General features: G+C 43.2%; 1 protein-coding gene across 3 annotated transcripts in view; it reads right to left on the bottom strand.

Annotated features, from left to right (window-relative positions):
* Window positions 1-20,129, bottom strand: part of MAF (MAF bZIP transcription factor) — a 183,872-nt gene that overhangs the window by 119,428 nt on the left and 44,315 nt on the right. Inside the window, exon 3 of one of the 3 annotated variants that reach the window (XM_054269625.1) lies at window positions 1,803-3,330. The exons of the other annotated variants lie outside the window; for them this stretch is intronic. The gene's annotated coding sequence lies outside the window, so the exon portion shown is untranslated. Of the gene's footprint in view, window positions 1-1,802; window positions 3,331-20,129 lie in introns of those variants that run through there. 3 annotated transcript variants of the gene reach the window in all.

The raw sequence follows: 20,129 nt of genomic DNA, 5'->3' as shown, positions 1-20,129 counted from the left end.
AGCCTTTCAATCATCAGCCTCTTCTGAGGGTTCCAAATGTTGAAGCAGTTTCAAACCCACGTGGTTTGAGCACTCAGCTCTCAGAGCTGTTTTTCCACACTGTGCTGTGGGACCCCTGTGCAAAGACATCAGGGATGGCTTCCAAATCCCACCTGCATGGATGGCTGCTCTCCAGATGCCTCCATGCCTGCAGGGCTCAAAAGCAGCTCACACAGGACTTTGAATGGGGGTTCAAAGCCCATTGAAGAAGGTTGCACCAGAGCTTTGTCAGCCTGTGGTGAAATCTTCACGCTCTGGCTGGGATGCTTAAATGGGAGAAGAATTTCTCTCTGAAATTCCCAACAATCTCTGCAATGTTGGAAAAAAATCTTTATGGGGGAGTGATCCCTTCTGGTGCTTTTCAAAGCCTGCTTTTCAGAGTAGCAGATATATTTATATTGGAGGTGGGTTGCTAAGTACAGCAACTACTCCACAGGAGCCAGGCACAACAAACCAGCTCCTCAGGTCTGATGCTGTGCTTGAGTGTGGATGGCTCCACAGCTCAATAAGTGTGACAAAACATGAATCCTGAGTAGGGAATTATTTAAGGTAGCTGTGGCATCTGAGGGTTTGTGCAGTGAAGATGCTCTGCAGGAGCTGGTCTCTCCAAGAAGTAATGAATAGACTGATGAGTTTTATCAAGGAAGGGAACCATTCTTGATATCTGCTGGTACAGGTCAGAACACTGGGTATGTCTTTGGTGACATAATAGATAATGAGTCATGGAATAATGAGTCATGGCCTAATCAAAGGGGAAAAGGCCATGTCTTACCTGGTGTGGCCCCATCTTGTAGATTTACTACACTTATACAATGTGAGCACTCCAAAAACTTGTGTCAGGACCAAATCTTAGAACTTGTCTGTTTCTGGGATTTTATGTTAGATCTAGGAGCTTGTTTCAGCACAGCTTTCTGGGGGATGAAGCAAATGCATTCTGCCTCATCCATTCCCCCTAAAACAGCAGTGAAAGAGAAGCAGATATGCTTCATCTTCCTTCACTTCCAGCTGAAATTTTCATTTGGGAAAGAAACAGGCTGAACTGAAAAAAATAGGAGATAAAGCTGAGAGATCTGAGTGGCTGTGACTGTTTGTAACTTAGTGAGCTGGTCTTTGAGAAGTACTCTGTCCACTAGCTGGATGCCAATTGCCAAGAGATGCTATCAGTTGATTAAAACACAGCCTGCCAGCTTCCTGCTTGATAAAACTAAGTACAATCTGATTGGGAATTCTCAAATCCATTACAGAATGGCTAGTCCATCACTTAAATCAGCATACACCATTTCCCCATGAATCATCAACATACTTGGGTAATATATTTGCAGCAGCTAAACCCTGACAAAAACACTGACAGTTTGTCAGAAAGGTCCCTGAGCTCCGGATCCTGGGGGTGGGAAATGGCAGGACCGTGAGGGTTTCCTGTTGTTCCCTGCTCAGCTGGGTGAAGGTCATTTCCTCTCCTCTCTCACGCAGAAGAAGCTGAACCCTCAACCTTTGAAGGTGTGTCTGTGAGCTCCCAGAAGCAGCAGCCAGCCCATGCAAGGAGCCCTCTCCTGCAGGGCCGTGCTGGCAAGGGTCACTCCCCAAGGAGGAGGGCTGGTCAATACATTTGTCTCCTGGCAGGTAAATAAGTTAATCCCAGGAAAAAAAAAAAAAAAAAGAAGAAAAGAAAACCATCATGAACTATCACAAATCAGTCTTACACTTTATTTCTTCTGCATGCTGTAATACAGAAAAAAAACAAAAATAAAACAAAACCACCAAAAACCCAAACCCAAGGTGCAGAGCCAGGCCAGCATTCCTGCAGAGGAAGGAAGGGGCATGCTGCCAACCCATTAAAGATAATCCACTAGCGGGTTGGAGTGTTTAAAAAAAGCCTCTTTTGTTGGCTTTTTGGAGGGTTTTATATCTGCTGAGTTGGAGGTGGGTGCCCAACCCCAGGTACACAACAGTGTTTGGAAATCAGCTGCAATGTATCCTTGATCATCCCAATGGGATAGAAAGAAGGGTTATTCAAGGAATTGCTGTGGGACCCTTGCTAGCTAAATAACAACCCTGAAATGCCAGAGGAACAAATCAACCCCAGTAAAGCCATAAAATCTTCATTCTTTAACAGAAATAAGACCTTAAGAGGGGAGCAAACTGATGCAAAATCTGAAGAAAGTGAGCAAATGCAATTAAATTTGGAGGCCATTTATTACTTATCAGGTAAACAGCAGATTATGATGAAATAATGAAGCCAGAAAGATAAGTCCTAATCACAGGAATTCTCAGATAATGCATTGATAGGTGCTGCTATCCTCCAACTCCACCACTTCTCATCCATGTCCTTTTGCATTCTATCTCCATGTCCCTCCCTTGATTCTCCTTCCACTTTTTTTTTTTTTTGTGTTATAATTAAACATTGTAAGATCTCCTTGTGAAATGGATGGATAATACAACACTTTCTTGTAAAATGTCAATACATTATCTGGTGTAAAGTCAGTGTAACTCCATCTCTGGTCTCAATACATTTTATTTACAACAAAATGCATAAGCAGAAGACAAATTTCTACTGTTTGCACAGTTTCAAAAACATAAATTAAAACAATAAGGAGTTGTTTGTGCTCTCCATTAAATTGCTGGGAGTCAGGGATGTCTCTCCAGAGCTGACAGTGACTTGGAATAGGTGAACTAAAGCAGAGACTCACAGGCACAGTTTCCTCATTTAAATTAACACAAAGTGAGAGGACAAAGAGGCTCCCAAAATTCTGTCCTTGTGGTTCAAATTTGAATATATGTTTTTAAAGCTGGCCAAGCAACTGAAATTAAACCTCATGTAATTAAGTTCCAGTAATTTGAGCAGAAAGTAGTCCTGGGAAAGTTAGGAGGCTGGAAACACTATGGTGAAGAAGATATATTGGATTTTTTGTGCCATTCCTATCACATCAGAAGTCCATAAAGAGGAAATTTAGGGTAAGTGAAGAGTTTTCAGTCTCTGGTGTGCAGACCCCAAAGGTCCATGGACCAAACCACACAAGCAGCTGTTTGGGTGGAGTGTTCCCACCTGAAGTTTTCAGTGTCTCTTCCAGTTTTCTGTACAGGACCTTGACACTGCTCCAAAGTCTCCATCCTCAGGGTGCTGCTGCCTTCTTCTCAAACTCACGTGGCTTTGCTCTCTGCTCCTTACACCCACCAGCAGTCCTGGCTTACCTCCTGCTGCTGCAGAAACTTTTGGTCTCCTCATGGTGCAGATCTATAAGCAGTGTGATCTCCTCTGCATCCAGGCATCACCACTCCGGCTCTTCTGGGAGACTAAGGTTGGAAATTGGAAAAGGGATCACAAAAAGTGATAAAAGTAGAAGTAAAAAAAGATCAGCAGCAAGGAGGAACAGCTACAGAAGACTGGGCAGTTACTAAATAAAAAGGAAAATGAGCCAGGAGAAGCCTTGGTGGAAGAAAGAGAAGTAGTGGTTCAAGAGCTGCCAGCCACCAGCAAAAAGGGTGCCACATAGAGCAGATGACCCTCCCTAAAGCACAAGCCCCACTCCAGGCTGGTATTGGAGCTCTGGGAAGTTTGACAGCCTTCCTCTTGCAAAGCAGGGTGACAGACACCCTGAAGGACTTTGTGGTGGTGTGGCTGCCCCTTGGATCAGAGCACTGTGTCCCACCAAGCCCTGGCTTGCTTTTGGAGAGAGCTCCCCACTGGCTCTCCTCTGGAAGGAATATGTGAGCATTGAAGCTGTTCTGCAGCTGGACCAGTGCCCAACAAATGGAGACAGCCAGGAGATTACTGCAAAACCACCCCAAAGGGAGACACAAGTGTAAACAGAGCTGAAGCATAACCCAAGAGAAACAAGGCTACTGTTAGTTGCCTTAAATTCCCTCAATATATCTGAGGGTAAACTGTTGGGGATTTAGAACATAAAAACGTTGAAAAAAGGAGTTTTTTTGTAACATGCTGCTATTTTAGGTCATATTGAACCTTCAACATTTGCACACACTTCAGCTAACATCAGTGTGATCTGTACTTAACAAACACAGTGTGCCCAATGATGACTGAATTACTCAGGAGGAACTGCAATTGATAAGACAATGATTTATGGACCTATTGTTTTCTAGGTTCTTGTAAATAATCCTAATTGGTGTTAATCATCCACCCTCTGCTTTGTGTTATCACCAGGCAAAGTACACTTCCTAAAGAAGCTATTTAGGGCCATAATCCTTCTGAAAGGCAAGCCAGCTATTGACTTCCACAGGACCTGCATTGAGGTGCTCAACCAGGGAAAACAGCTCTGGAATATGAGCAAAACACATCACACTGCGTTCCATGCTTGCACTGAAATTATCCAATAAACTCCCTGTAAATTCTGCATGTCCCGGTAATCCCTTCCACGTGGCCTTCATGCAGTGGCTCTCCAGCCTTTCTCCCAGCTCAGAAATGCACACAGCAGGTTCATTTGCTGATGTTTCTTTACTGCCAGTGTGCAGCTCTTGCCTGCATCCCCTTGGCATGATCTGGCTGTGTCAAACCTGACAAAGGCTGCTTTGGAACAGCAGACACCTGCACCAGGACCTGGTGTTTTTCTGTCTCTGATTTTGTTGTTGTGCCTGAAAAAGTGCTTTGATCTTTTGGTGCTCCACTGTTTGTCACTCCATGCCCTTGTCACGAGGGAGCTGTGGCACTTGAGACCCCCTTCCCTGCTGGTTTTGGGTGTAAGGTTTGGTGGGCTCAGTTTGAGCATACAGATCAGCTTGCTTGACTTTAACAGGTCTGCACTTTAAATAACACTTAAATAGCATTCTAGAGGGTGCAGTCACACACTGCTTGCTTATGGAAACTACAAGGGAACCAGACAGCTTTTCAATTTGTGTATCAAAGAGAAGGAGATTTACACATAAAAGGGTGAATTATTTTGATTTGTAGTTTTCAAGCCACTATACATTCTCCAACACAAGTGCTCCCTTGTCTCTGCTTTCTGATAGTTCATATCAGGTTCAGTGGCCTAGATTCTCAAAAGCGGTAATTCTGGAGGCCAATATTCCTCAGTGCCAACTCAAGGTGCCTTAAAGAGACCAGATATTGTTAAGATGCTTTGTATCTTTGGCAAATGGGGCCATTTTAGCACCTCTCAAACTTGACACCCCAAAGTGACAGTGTGAACAATCCTAAGGGGTGGGTTGGCCTGAGGAATAAAGCTTTCCCCCACCACACCATCCCTTCCACTGACACTGGTCCTCACAATATCATACCCCCACCACCATTAAAGATTCCTGCAGAGTCAACACCACCAGTCCTTTTTGACATTCTCAACCACCAAACATCCTAAATAACCTGCAAAAAGAGCTCATTTCCTCAGCTATTTCATCTTTTAAGTAGCTATAAGAGAAAAGTCTTCTAAGGCATGAGGCTAGATAGCCAAAATCTAGCTATATGGTATTTGAGGGAGAGGAGGGGAGAAACCCTATCCCATTATCTGCATTATCCTGTTACCCTTGGATGTCTTCCATGTACTTGGAAAAGCAATGCCCCATTCTTGAGGCTTCACATTGCAGCCACTGCCTTTTTGGCAGAAGAAGGGTGGATGTGGCTCCCTTCAAAGTCAATCAATGTCACACCTTTAATCAATCTAGAAGGTCACCACTGCACTTCCATCAAAAAAAGTTGGGTACAATTCTCGCTGAGTCCTGATTGTTTGTGGGGAACTCAGGTTGCAGTGGGTGTTGGAAAAAGTCTTTTCTGGCCCTTACCTCAGCACATCTTCTATTGCTAGGCTCTTTGTAAGAGTTTAGGATCAAATGAGAACAGTACCCAGGACTCTGAGATACAATGGTGCAGGAGGATGTGCAGTGAAACCTCAAAACACACCAACGTGACTTAGCTTTGTGCTTCTTTATGGCTGTGAGCACATCCAGCTTTGCTGGGAGGTTCAGAAACCTTAGGGAGCTTTTGTGTGAAGGCAGGTCACATTTTGAGCAAGCTTACAATGATTCTGAGTTTCACATTACAATCACCTATGAAATGTTGTTGTTCATCTGGAATGTCTGTGAGTAGTCATAAAACAGAAATCTATTGTGTTCCAGGGAGTTGTGACTAGGAGGGAGGACCATGGCAAGGCACATATCAAAAACACTCAAACCTGAAGTCAGGACCCCTTTACAAACACACCCATCAATTCAAAACACTGAATCTGTTAAGCCAGAAAATTCTTCCTCCAAGCTGGAGTAATTTCATTTCCATGCTGGTACAATTGAAGCAGGATCCAAAGCCCAGTAAAGTCAAGGGTAGAATTTCCATTGATTTCTGAGTAGTCTGGATCAGATCCTAGATCACATTGTCACTGCAGCAAAACCTAGCCGTGTTGCAGTGCACCCACCTGCTCTCCAAAATTTCAGCTCTGGCCGTTCCAATCCATTGCAGGTACAATCTAGGTTATTCCAGCACGTACTTGGTGCAAGGCTAAATAAATACCGTTGTATCAAAATCAGCAATACTGCTCCTCATTAGTAAATTAGGCTAATGCACACCTTTTATTAGGACAATTTGTCTCCTTACGTCAAAACCAAGTGTCAAAATCCCTATTCTATCAATCAGTCTGGTGCCCTCCTGCACCAGTTGTGAACTAGGGCTGGATAAAGACATACAGAAAAAGTGAATGAAGGCCTTGCAATGTTTTTTTAATGAGGTACTTAGGCTTCTTTTACAATAATTCAACAAAATCTGGCTAGGTAAGAGATCAACAGCTTTTATGTACACAAGAAAGAAAGAAGGAAAGAAGGAAAGTAAAAAGGAAGGCAGGTAAGAAGGGAGGAAGGAAGAAAGGAGGAGAGGAGGAACCTCTGTTTCATTTATTAATACTTCATAATGACAAGTCACAAAAACACAAAAACCTTCAGTAACCTTTGCCTGTTCTCAACAAAATCACCCACCTCCAGACATTGCTGAAATTACTTTTTTAGGCAGCTCTGTAATGTAAATTGTTCTGCACACTAAGAAATTATTTCAAAAATAAGATGCAGAGATTTTTTCCTTGTGTGCAAATCAAATCAGAGAGGAATTTCTGGGAAGAACAAATAATCTTCTGCAGGCAGTACTAGAATAGGTGCCCTAAACAAACCTCCAGAAGCAGCATAATGAGGCAATGATTTATGGTGTGCTATGCAAGTCTCACTGCTGTGAGTGTGTTGTAAGAACCAGAGAAAGGGAGAGGCAGTAATCATGCAGCCTCCTCCTCCTCCTCGTGTGTTTCTGGATATTACCTGCTCAGGATATGAGTGTGAGACAGGGCTGCAGCCTCCCTGAGCTGCAGGATTGGCAAATGATCTTTGTGCTGCAACATCTCATCTCGTATTTACGGCACCATCTCCCACTGCCTAAAAAAAAATATATTTAAAAATCTGCATATGGATATTCTGAAAGTTTGCAAAAATGTAAAATTTCATTCGTGTTGGATGTGTTATTGCTTGGTGTGTTTCAAAAAGGATTTTCAGGAATGTTGCCATCAGCAGGTAGGATCCTGGATATTTCAGATTGAAGGGTAAAATTTCCCTTGGCTGCAAAAGGGGCAGCATTTTACCTGTGAATTAGGGACTAAATACAGGCAATGAATTCTGCCCACAGAAATATTTGTAAGAAATCTTGGTCTTGAAGTACTAGAATCAATTCAATGAAGAGCAGAAATATGCAGTGTAACCAGCATTGCACCAATCAATACAAATCAACATGAGCCTGACCCTGTATATGTTGTATCTGCAATTAGTTGGGCCTTTTTTACAATTTAAAATTCATTTGGGTTCTTGTACTGACTGACAGGTTGCTTGCACTTATGCCCATATTCCTCCAAATTTCTCCAATTTAAAATAAAAAAAAAATTAAAATTCTCACAACTAAGAATTAGTCTTCAAATGTCTCTGGTAAGTTATTTATTGTAAATAAACATGGAAAAGATTACCTGCAGACTACTCGTGCTCAACTTCCCCCCTAGCTCCCCCCCGCCCCAAAAGGCTAAATCAGTGAAATAAATTAATTGTTATGAATTATTCAGCTCTACCTGTGGCAATGAAAAATAGCAAGAGCATTAGGATTCTTCTTTGTGTACTAAGCCTCTAATTTATAGAGAATGCATATTAATAAAACACCGGATATTCATCAATATTCAAGTCACTGGCTGCCTGACTATTTAATCTAAAATTACCAGCCAGCTCAAAACTCTTACTAGTTAATCATGTAATCTAAGTCATTCTGATATTGATGGTTAACATTAATTGCCCAAATGCCATTTATAAAAACCTCTCCTACGTCTTCCCTTTGCCTGGCAGAGAACCTCTGACACATTTAACTTTTCAAACAAGTTAGGTCAGCTCATCCAGCCTGTTCTCCAGCCCAAAATGTTTGTTTGCTTCATTCTCATGAAAGGGATATTGTCTCCTGTTGTGGTTTTGCTTTTGAACATAAACAGTAAAATTGTCCTTCATTATAAGCATCTTTGATATGTTCCCCTCCTGCTGCAGATGTTCTGCAGGTGGAGAGGGTAACCAGCTGGATTTTGCTGCCTGCACAGATTGTGTCATCCTTTACAATGGAAATAAAAGTGTTCAGATCAGGAAGGCCAAAACATTCTCATCTGCCAGCCACGTACTCTACAAAAAGCCACCAACCACAGACTTCCTCCCCCAAACCTGACTTCACACTCCAAAGGGGATGGCTGGCAAAGAGCAGAGACACCCTCAGCCATTGCCAACTTCTGCTGCATGACCTGCTCTGCACAAATCAAGGTGAAATGTAAGAAATGGGGGGGGGAAATTCTCATGTGATAAAAGTTAGCCAAGGTTTAGAATCAAACACCCAAATTTATCATACCAGTAAGAAGTGCTAATGAAGGGGATGGCAGTGACATCTTCCTAAAGCAATGTACCTGAGCTGGTCTTGGTACTTATCATCTGAAATTTTTTCTATTCTTTTTTCTTTTTATTAACTTAATCAAATTAAAGTTAAAAGAAAAAAGAAAAGAGAAAAAAAAACAAAAAAAAAACCAAAAAAAACCACCCTCAAGTAAACAGAAATCTTTCAGTTATTCTAACCAAAAAGTTAGGATCCTGGAAGTTAACTACAAATCAGCAAATCTGCAAAGAACTCAGTATAGCAGAAACTTCAAGTTACAAGTATATAGAGTCATGTAATTGCTACTGTATGATTAAAAAAATATATTTTAAAAACAACACTCTTAGCCCTTTCAACTGACACCCTTGGGTCATTTAAACTGAAATTTAAGTATCACGGAAAAATTTTGCAAAAAATGGGGGCTTTTTGAGCAAAGAATAGTTTTCTCTGTAATACAGTAATTCTCTGGATTGAGAGAAATTGCTTGCATTTTTATGATTTTGCCCCTCTGGAATCCAGAGGGGCAAAATATTGGTTAACTACCAAGAAGCTAACCAATTGGTTAACTACCAAGAAGTTAACCAGTGCATGTTCCCATGGAGTGAGGGCTGCTGAGCAATGCCTGGCCAGATAAGACACACGGTGCTGCTTCGACTACTCCGGAGCAAAATCCCCCTCCTGGCCTTGGGGTTATGTAAGGGACCCCAGCCCCCATGGGAGCCGTGTCAATAAGAACTTGAACCTGGCCGTGTGCAGAAGGCAAACACCCGGCGTGCAATGGCAGCGCCTCCCAGCCCGTTTCAAAACCTGGTCAATATTTGCCGAGGACGTTTCGCAGCCCTCGCCGCGAGTTCCGAGCTCCAAGGGAACAACGTGCTGACAGCCAGGAGAAGATGATGACTGCACGGTGAAACACAGCCTCAGAACAAGCAAGGACTGAATAAACTCTCAGCATACCTCGGTAATTCTTTGTGGCACAAAAAGTGGCTCGGGCCTTGTCTGAACTGGGCTTTTACCTAAGTTGGAAACCCATGTTTAAATTAAATTTAAAGACCATTCTTCTTAAAAGCACTTCTACAATGCTTTGGCTGGACAGTGTATTTTTCTAACCAATGTTTACATAGTTTGACCCATTTTCACTTCTTTGCTTTAGCTGAAACTATTAATTAAGCTATTTAAAAATTAAATTGAGTATATGCCTGCTTTGGACTGGATCTCAGGCTTCATTTAATTGTTGGTTCTTGTCCTGAGTTTGGCTGTGAGGGTGTGTGAATCTGTCTCCATTTGGAAATGAACACAAAATTACAAATATATTTCATACAGACTATGAGATTGAGTGAAATATTGAAGACATGCCCTGCTTTAATTGTTTTAATTGTTTGGGATATATCCCCATGATATTGAAAAATTACATCTGCAAGAAGCACAGTGACATGAGTCCAGTGTAGCTCACTGTGGAAAACTGTGCAGTTTTAAATGACTGAGCTGGTATTAGAGATATAAACCAAAGTTCAATTTTTGTGAGAACAAAACCAGTCACACATCACATTTCTTGTGATTTATATGCCACAATCATGCTGGATTTTTGAGTGGAAAAGATGCCTAGAAATTAATGAAAAAGGGTCATCTCTATTTTTCTATTTGCAACTAAAACAAGGCAGGTCTTTCCCTCATAGAGGGGCCAATGTGCAAACCGAAGTCTGATTTAGATTTTCCCATTGAATGGCTTTTCTGTACAGAAATCTCATGAAGACACACTGATTCTTTAAACTTCACTGTTGATGCTGAAATTATGCTGTGTGTCAAAATTACATCAAACAACTGCACTTATTTCCACCAGAAAAATTTTATTATTTCACTCTCATTTACATTACATTTTTTTCCCCGCTATAATGCTGACTTGGTAATTCCCTTAGGTCTGGACACCTCCAAGTGGACTTTTTCAGAAGAAAGAAAGCTTTCAATATATTTCATAATTTTTTTCCTCCTTGATTTGAATGTTATAATTGGGTTGGAGAGATATTTGTTGCTAACTTCCTGTTTTGCCAGGCTCCACGAGCAGCACCTTTTAATTTCTCTCTTTTCAATGAACCTTTTCACTTGATAAAAGTGGCTCTAAGGAACTTTTACAAAAGAGGCCAACAGATCCAGTTCATTTTAAACCCTTCTCTTTAAAGTATCTCATTTCCTTACTATTTCTTAATAGAGGCACTATCCTGCAATGTCATAAAGAATGCTGCAGTTGACTTCAGTGGGACCAGGATCACTCTGTACTGTAATTAGTTCTATATTTCAAAATATTAGAGGTCATTTTCTTCCTTTTTTTTAATCTGAGAAAAGAAAACATTTGGAAAAAAAAGGCTTTCAAGTGTGACTGTCAGTAGAACACTAAAAATAAGTCGCAGGCATTCCAGTTGCTACAATTTATGTTTCTAATGAAATTTTCCTCTTCTCATTTACTGCAAATTTTTAATGTAAGCTTTTATAGCCATTGATTCAGTATCTTTAATCTTCCACCAATATTAGATAGAAATGGAACTAACTAGGGAAAATCTATCTGGTTATAAAGCACAGTGTCTATAAAGTTGTTCAGTTCATCCAAAACTGCTTTTTTTCCCCAGCGGGTTGGATAGGATAAAATTATATTTTGAAATACTGTTAATACTATTCTGAGATTAATACACTGGCAATTAATAATAAGTTTAAAATATTATGATGCCTCTGGAGAAATCAAAGGATTCAGTGTCAATCACCCTGACTATCAGCACTGGGCAAGCTCCCACAGCGCCAAGTCCTGGTTCTTTTAATTGCATTCAGCAGCAAAAGCTTCTCCCTGAGACTGGTAGCAGGATTCAGCTCCAGCCCAGACCAGGGAGGGAGCACATAATTTCCAGCTACTCATTTAGATGGGATCTGTCAGGGTTTGCATGAGCAAAGGCCTGGGAGCCAGTCTCACAGGGAGAAAATAGCTGAACACCCACACCCCGGGTCACGGCCTCTCCGTCCTTCCCTGTGCCGAGGGCTTGCCGCAGGCTCTGCCAGCACCACGCTCCCTGTTTTGCAAAGAGGGCTGTGCTGCTTCACTGGGATTTGTCAGGCTCCATCCCCTGCCCCAAGCTCCTCTTCCCAGCCCCATAAACACCCTGGAGCAGACACCCTTTTTCCCCACAGTCTATTTATAAAACTCCACTTCCAACATGTTTCGGCTGGTGTAGGTCAGCTCCACGGCTCCAATTATGGCAGCCAAGCTGCGTAGCAGGAAAGTGCAGCACCCCAAGAAATGGTTCAGGGCCAGTAACAACTTGACCCCAAGCAGCCCCAGCAGAGCAGCATGTCTGACCATGCCCTTCGAGCGGGGCAAATACGTGCTTTTCCCTCATGACCGTCGTGTCAGTGCTAAAAATATAAAATATTTTGACCCTGCAAAGAGTTCAAGTGTGCCTTATGGACAGTCCCTTTAAAATCCACAGGTCTGTGAGGCAGAATGAAATCCCGCACCCACTGAAGCAAATGGAAAAATTCTGCTGCCCTGCAGGGTGCCAGGAGTTGCTTCCCAGGGCAGGAAAGTTTAAGAACATGTGCAAGACTTTGGCAGGACAAGAGACCTATTTTTGGACACTGCTTATTCTAGGTATTTCTACCGTTCCCATTAACACTGTCCCAGAACACGTGGGAGTCATTCATGCATTTGCTAATCTTGAAATGAGAAATGAAGGTTGCCCAAATTCCCTGGATGAGGAACAGCAGCAGAGGCAAGTCTGTCTGCCTGGGGGTTGCTCCTGCCCATGGAGTCTGGCTGGGACATGGGTACACCAAGCAGCCCTCAGCAGCAGGGCATGGGGATTCAGGCTCTGGACACCTCTTCTGCCATAACTGCCCATGTATTGACCCTTCCCACACCCTCTGCACGGGCAGTAACAGATGAGCCCTGTCAAACACCCGACGGTGTCTCTGCAGCTGCCACGCATGGACAGGCACCTCCACATCCCTGTGGGAAAGCAGTGTGTATTCCTGCTCTGCTGCTGAGACCTGTGTGCTCCCCATTCCACTTCTCATCATGCACAGTTTCATGGCTGGGATGCACAGGAAGGTCCTGCCAGGATACAACTGGTTAGTTCCCACATTCCCACAGCTTTATCCAGGAGCACATGCCAGTCTCCAAGCAGAAAGGTCTCTGCTGTTTCCAACAATGGGTTAAAGTGTTCCCTGTGCACTGGCCACTGTGATCTGGAGTACCCTACATTGTCATGGCCACGGCATGGCTTGGCACAAAAAGCACCCCAGACATGCACAGCCATCCTCACCACCTCCTCTGGGCACAAGGGAGACTTAGGGGCTACATGCACGTGCACGTGCATCTTTTCTCCTCCATCTCATCTATATCTGGCACAGGAAAGGGGTGTGATCTCCTGACAGTGTGAGAAAAAGTCTCTATTTATTCTGTCTGGAAGGGCGTTGTGTGCAGTGAGAGCATCTCAGCTCACGTGTGTGACAGGAGACATCATTTGGGGTGCTGACAGAGGAGCCCTGGTGCATCTCCCCAACCATGGGGGTTTACCTGCAGATCACAGCCAGCAGAAGGAGAAATTACTTCAAATCTATCCTGCCCTCTTCCAGCACCCTAATACTGTCCAGAAGAGCCAGTGCTGTGTTTCAGTGGGCTGGAGGTGTGGGCACAGGCTCCCTTCTGCTGACTCGACTGAGCCCCAGGGCCCCTCAGGGCTGGCGATGACGGGGGGACTTCTGTCAGCACTCTCCGGAAACAAGTTAATTGACATATGCTAACACACTGTTAAACATAACACTGTCGTGTTTAAAAATATACTAGCTGGTTGGATCAAATGCATTTTAAAACATGCCTGCTTTTTTTTCCTGAAAAGGATAAGGTTTTGGTTAACATGTGCTAGTAAAAACATTTTTGAACATGGTTGAGATGCAGGAGATGTAAGAGCAAGAGCAAGTGTCCTTTGGCTGAGTATAGTCTGCAGGGAAAGTTAACTTAAAAAAACAGGTTTTCCTTGATAATGTTAATTTGTTTACATTGTCCAGTTCACAGGATTTCAACATGAACATGCAGCAAAATGTCTGTGTGCAGCATAATACCCATGTAATCCATCCGCAGCGTTTGTAAATTCAGCCCTCAGGCACCACCGCAATAAACACCATAATCGTGTAATACGATAATAACAACTCCCCAAAAGCATTACAACTCTTCCTGTCAATACAGGTATCTCTTTAATGACATGCTAAAACTGAAACCAGAATTAAAATCAAGATGTTGTTTTGTGTCTTTAGCTATAGCTGTAATATACATCCAGGGAGAGGTCTATTCCCTCCGACTGAAAGGAAGCCAGTTTCTGACTCTGTCCACTTTTCTTTCTGTAAATTGCTACTGCTGGAAAACACACAAACCACTCCTCTTTGCATGCTCTTCTGCTGCAGGCTGGTCCTCCAGCACTCTTCAGCCCAAGGATTCTACAAAACTAAAAGCTGCAATAGCTTTTTACTTCTAGTTTGAAGCCAGGATTCTCAGCCACACAATCACTTCCAGTGAATCTCTTCACACCATCACAGGGCAGTGAGTGTGATTTTGGCTGGTGGATAAAATAGCAAGCGCAAGAGAACACTAAAAGACAAAAGACTTTCTTTCCATGCAAATGTACTGTGGGACAGCAAATGGAAAATGAAATAGCAAAATCTAGGTCAGTGAAAAGCTTATGGTATGAAGAAACAATAAGCAGAATTGCCTCTAAATATAACAAATACTTACTCAGGTTTTTACCAAAAGCATTGAGGGTCCTTTAAACAATAATGCTGGGACCTGATTTGTAAATCTGCATGTTCAAATATCATGATGCAAAATAAAGTCAAAATTCAAAAATGAAACCATACACCAAATTCCTGGCAATGAAGGTACACAAATATATGCTGTGATTGTCCATCATCTGTGCCCGAGTCAGTGTAATTGTAGAGCTGTACAAGGGATTCTCATTCAGGCTTTGGGGATGAAGCGCAGAGTTGACACCCATCTCTGGGCTGAAATCACAGGGGCTACAGAGAATTTGCATTTATACTGCTCAGAGAGAACATTTCTGTTAGAATAAGTGAGAGTGTTTTGAGGTTTACATTGCATTTTACGTGCAGGGTTTAAAGCACAGGAGAAATTAAGACAAAGATGCCTATGGTGATGAAAAGAACCGGCAGGGCACTTAAAAGCAAACCTGTCCTTGCAGAGATACCCAGGCCAGGGTGTCCCCAGCTCCAAGCACTGCTGCCACATGTAATGGCAACCCCTGTGCTCAGGAATGGCTTGTCCTGGGACTCCAGGGATGAGCATTTCATCAGAGAGCTGGGGCCAAGATGACCCTGGTCATTTGAGCTTGGACTCCATGGTGTGAGAGGTCTTTTTCAACCTAAATGATTCTGGTATTCTGTGTGCTGCAGCCCAATACCTTGGCTGGTAGATCTGTGAGGTGTGGAATGGGAAGGAAGGCTGAGGCTGGAGCTTAGAGAAGGTTGAACACATTCTCTCAGCACTAACTGCTACCAGAAAGAGAAAGGAGAAAAAAGAAAGGAAAAAGCTGAGGCTGAACACTTATTCCAGGCTCCTGCCCTTACCACACTGTGCATGAGAGATCAGAGGGCTGTCCTGCCTCTGCCCTGGGGCAAATGCTCCTGGTGAGAGGATCTGGTGAAAATTTGTAAAGTCCTCTGGCTATGTTACTCTCCAGAGGAGATGATATTATAAGATTTTTTAAAAGAGCAAGCAAGAAAAAAGTCTGCAAGCTTATGAACTTCCTTGATCTGAAGCTCCACAAATTCTTTCCATGGTTTTGGTACAGCACCTTATGTGCAGGGTGGAAGGGGAAGCTATTGAGTGTTGAATTACAGAGGGGAAAAACATCTCAAATTCCTTACTATTTATACTCACAACTTTCCCAAATCATTATACACAAATCTCCTCCTAGCCTCAGCTGAACTGCTCACGGGTTACAGGGCCAAGAAAGAGGTGGAGCCTTCATGGCTCACTCTAAGCCTTTCAAAAACTTGAAATTCCTAAAAAAAAAATGAAAGCAATGAGTTACCATGCCAGGCAGAGAAAATTCAACCTCTACAGCGCCTCACAAGAACAGAATTAATATACAAGACAGTAGGAGGTTGCTTTCATAACAGGGAGCATAGGTTGCTTATTTGTGAGAAGTTTTCTGGGACTACCTTCATTGTTAAGCTGAGGCTGACACTGGGTACAGAGAGACAGAAATTTGACAAAAGCATTGAGCGATTGGGGGTATTTGAGAAAAAAATCTATTCTGGTAGTCCAGACACTAGGCTGGGACTTGTTAAGTTGTGAACTTGTTAAATTCCGGCTCCACCAACGGCTTCCTGCATGACAAGAAACCAAGAGCCTATTTCTGCTGGTACAAATTCTCCTTGACTTTCAGAGACACCACGGCCTCCATGTGGCAGTTCCTCTCCTCACCCATAAAGCTGTTTGAGGATCGGCTTCCCCTCCTGCATGTGAACTCCACCAAACACCCCTGGGATGTATCAGCAAACCAGGGGGCAGAGAGAGGCTTTAACCTCACAGGACAGGTCCAGGTGCAAGCCCTGAGAGATTCATCTTTGCACAGTTCTTCTCCACCTCCTCACACAATCCTGCCTTTGGGGTGGCTTATTTGACTTTTTAAAATTCCTTTTGACACTCCCACAACCAGTGGATGGGGGAGAAGTGGGTGGTTTTCAGATTCTAGTTTCCTTGTCATTATTTATGGTGTTTTCTTGTTTTGCCAAAGTTTCATTAATTGTTCTTAGCCCAAACAGTGAATTAAATTAGGAACACTCATTTCTACTTTTGTTTCTGGACTATTTTCATTTAATGGCTTCAAGTTTTAGAAAGTGCTCTTATTTTTGGATTTTCAACATTGAACAGGGCAATAGAGACATTAAAGTAAGAAATATGCTAATTGGACTATATAATAAATGTAAAAAGTTATAAGAACTCTCTAATCACATGAGATTTGGAGGCTCCCACCTCTACCCTAATTAAAAATCTCAGTCCTATATGATTTAGCATGAGGCTCACCAATACTGTTCACAAGTACCACGTGCAAGAAAGAAGCACCCCATGGGCTCCTTCTGAGGGACAAATGGCATCTTCCATGAGCAATTTTAAGGTCCTAAACTGCAATCATTTTACAAGAGGGACCCAGGAAACTCCACCAACAGAAACAGAGATGTGGACTCCAGGACTGCATCTGGGTCCCTAGGAAGACACATGAGATCCTCAAGAGGATTGAAAGGAAATACCCCGTGGACTGATTAAATAAGGCAGTTTCTGTCCTCATATCTCTCTGAGGGAATTCCTGGAGGGTAATGCACAGGTCCTACAGTCCAAACTCTTCACAGACTATCTACTAACCAAAAAGTCTGCAGCCAAGAAGAGTGCTGATGGCCAGGGAGATAACTCTCTCTTTTCCATGCAGGAGGGATGCTCTCCCACCTTTTCCATGCAGGAGGGATGGACCTGAGCTCAGAGCTTTGCTGCCATGCACAAGGTGCCAATGGAGCCAGAGGGGTTCAATGAAGTGTGCAGCCATTGAACTCTGTTATGTTTATCCACACCCAAGTGCTTTTTAAACAAGGACTGTTGAATTACCCAAAAAGCACCTTAGCCAACCCACTCTCAGATTTCCAACTGATAGCCCTTGAAAATAGAGTTTTGCCCCCTTTAAACAAGCAACTATAACATTACTAGAGGTCTGGAGCCTTTTGTGCTGAGCTTCGACCTACAGCAGTATTTCCCTGCTAGAAAAAAGCAGGCTGGAGTTGGTGACATAACACCAAATATACAGATGGGACCACACTATAATTAGCAAGGGAATGTCATTCCTGCCATCTTTGCTTCGTTTGTAACTGTGCCTGTAAGCTCTGGGGAATGGTGTGCATTTCACACAGTCTGCACAAGAACGAGGATTGCCAACTGTCCCAGTTCTGGTGGGATACCCTTGGTCCTCTGACCCGGGGCTTGCAGAGATGCCAGCAGTGCTGCTGGAGAGCGCTGCCCCTCGCCAGGCCACTGCCATGACCCTGCTCCCAGGGCAGAGGGGAGGGATTTCCCTGCATGGAATCAACAGCTCAGCTCCCTCTAAAACACCTCATGCTCCCATCCAGAGGAGCACTGCCCATGGCTCCTAGACAGGCTCCTTCACATGGACCCAAGAATATCCTTTTGCCCATCACCAAACCAAATGAGCAGCCTGGGCCTAACAAGAGAAGCCAATAACTCTGTTCCTCTCCACACTCAGCCTGCTCCCAGGAGGGAGAGAATTTATTCAGAGCAAATATGGGGATTTTCACTGGAGCTGTGCTTTTCAGCATCTAACCACTATTTTTAAATCTCTCTATTTGTTCCAGTAAAACACGAAATCAATGTTTAAGGTTTTACTGCTCGCTTTAAACATTCTCAATAATGTCAAGTCCAGTTGTCTTTTGAACACTTTGTCATCTTCGGCAGGCACTTAGTTGAAAAACTTACTGTTGGCTTTGCTCTGTCTGTGCAATCAGGTGAATTTGTTTGGTTTTTCACAGGCTGCACAAAGTGGTGAAACGAGCCAGGAGAGCAAACAAATCCATAACGTAACATGTTGCTTGTCTTACGTACAAAATTCAACTCAGCTTACTCGAGGAGGCCAATTCATCCTACTGAGTCCAAAGGGACCTTGCCTCTGAAGGTCTCAAAGCATGTTAGAAACATTAAGTTGTACAGATTTTTAACCTTAGGGATTTTAAACAGAGCAGATCCCTGTGATCATCTCATCAGAGTCTTCTTCATGACACATAAATAATTTCTCTGTGTATTTCTTGCGCAAATGCTGAATTTTGAGATAAAGTAGAGCACATTTTTCTGGTAAGGACTTTGGCCTTGATGAAAAACTTCAAATGATGCTCAAAGCACCACATCCTTATGTAAGATTTCCTGATCTTTTAGTTTTTGTCATGAAAAGTCCACCACCAAACTCCTCCCACAGTGCCACCATATTAATTGTAGAGGTGGGTAAACTGAGGCACGGAGGAGTCAGGACTTCCCCAAGGTTACAACAACATCCAAGTGTGGTTTCCCACTGTTATTTTTATTGAGGTTCAGGGTTCCACTGAAAGGGCTGTCTGGTGTGAGCTGCCAGTCCCTGCTCTCACCTTCCGTCTGCCTCCCATCTGTATTGTGTCTCTGCTCCCTGCACAGCCCCAGGTGAGGGAGGCCCCCCAGTGCCCCCAGCACCCACCTGCACCCCCAGGCTGTGCTCCCAAAGCCCCTGAGTCCTGCCCTGCTTGTGACAGAGGAATCAGGCAGCTCCTGCTGTGAGCTGGAGCCAGAGTCCAGGAGACTGGAGACCTGGGGTCTGCTCACAGCTCTGCCACTGAATTTTTGCAGATCTGTAGGGAAATCACTTATTTCCCTGGGATTTCCCCATAAATTTGACAGAGTGCCTTGAGATTCCCCAAGGAAAGGCACTGTTCAAGTACAAAGCTTAATTATGATTGTTATAATATAGTCATGCCACTAATTCCCACTAAGAACTGCAAATCGCTCCCATTCCGCTCCTCCATCCCCCACGCTTGTCAGTGCTGGTGGACAATTAATTCCTCAAAAAGGAATATATTAAACACATGTGAAATCTTTTTTATTCATGGGACATCTCTGAGCAGATTGCAGTTCCCTTCAAACATATTTGTGATTTGAATGCGTCAAGTGATGTATTTCCACTTTTTTTTTTTAACAGCTTGACAGAATTTATTCAAAATTCAAGTTGTGACTGGCCAAATAAATCTTGCAACATCCTTCCTATGCCTGTGATCAACCAAATTCTTCTGCCATGTAGAAATTTAAAATTCATTTTCTATAAAGCTTGCATCGTTGTCTTTAGAAATCATACTGAATGAACTGCTTTCCCCCCCCCCCCCCCCCACCCAGTTAAATTTAGTCATTTTGAAATCCGCAGGAAGCAATCTCAGGAGGAATTTAGAAGGCTGAGGTGAGTTCATTGAAAACCTCAAATGAATTAAAATACATTGAAAATACCTTGCATTTTTGCCCTGCAATAAACACCAAGGCTGCCACAATAAATGCATCAGCCTCTCTCAGCCAGGCTGAGCCAAAACTGTTATGACTTTTCTTAAGCCAAGGGGTTAATGAAACCCCTGCCACAAGGGTTAAAGGATAAACTCAGCTCTATGG

Source organism: Melozone crissalis, unplaced genomic scaffold (assembly GCF_028551555.1).
Source record: "Melozone crissalis strain CALT ecotype California unplaced genomic scaffold, PUWL_Pcris_2 ptg000007l_1, whole genome shotgun sequence".
NCBI classification, from domain to species: domain Eukaryota; kingdom Metazoa; phylum Chordata; class Aves; order Passeriformes; family Passerellidae; genus Melozone; species Melozone crissalis.
Note: the sequence above shows the minus strand (reverse complement) of the source record. Positions and strands in the feature narration are given on the sequence as shown.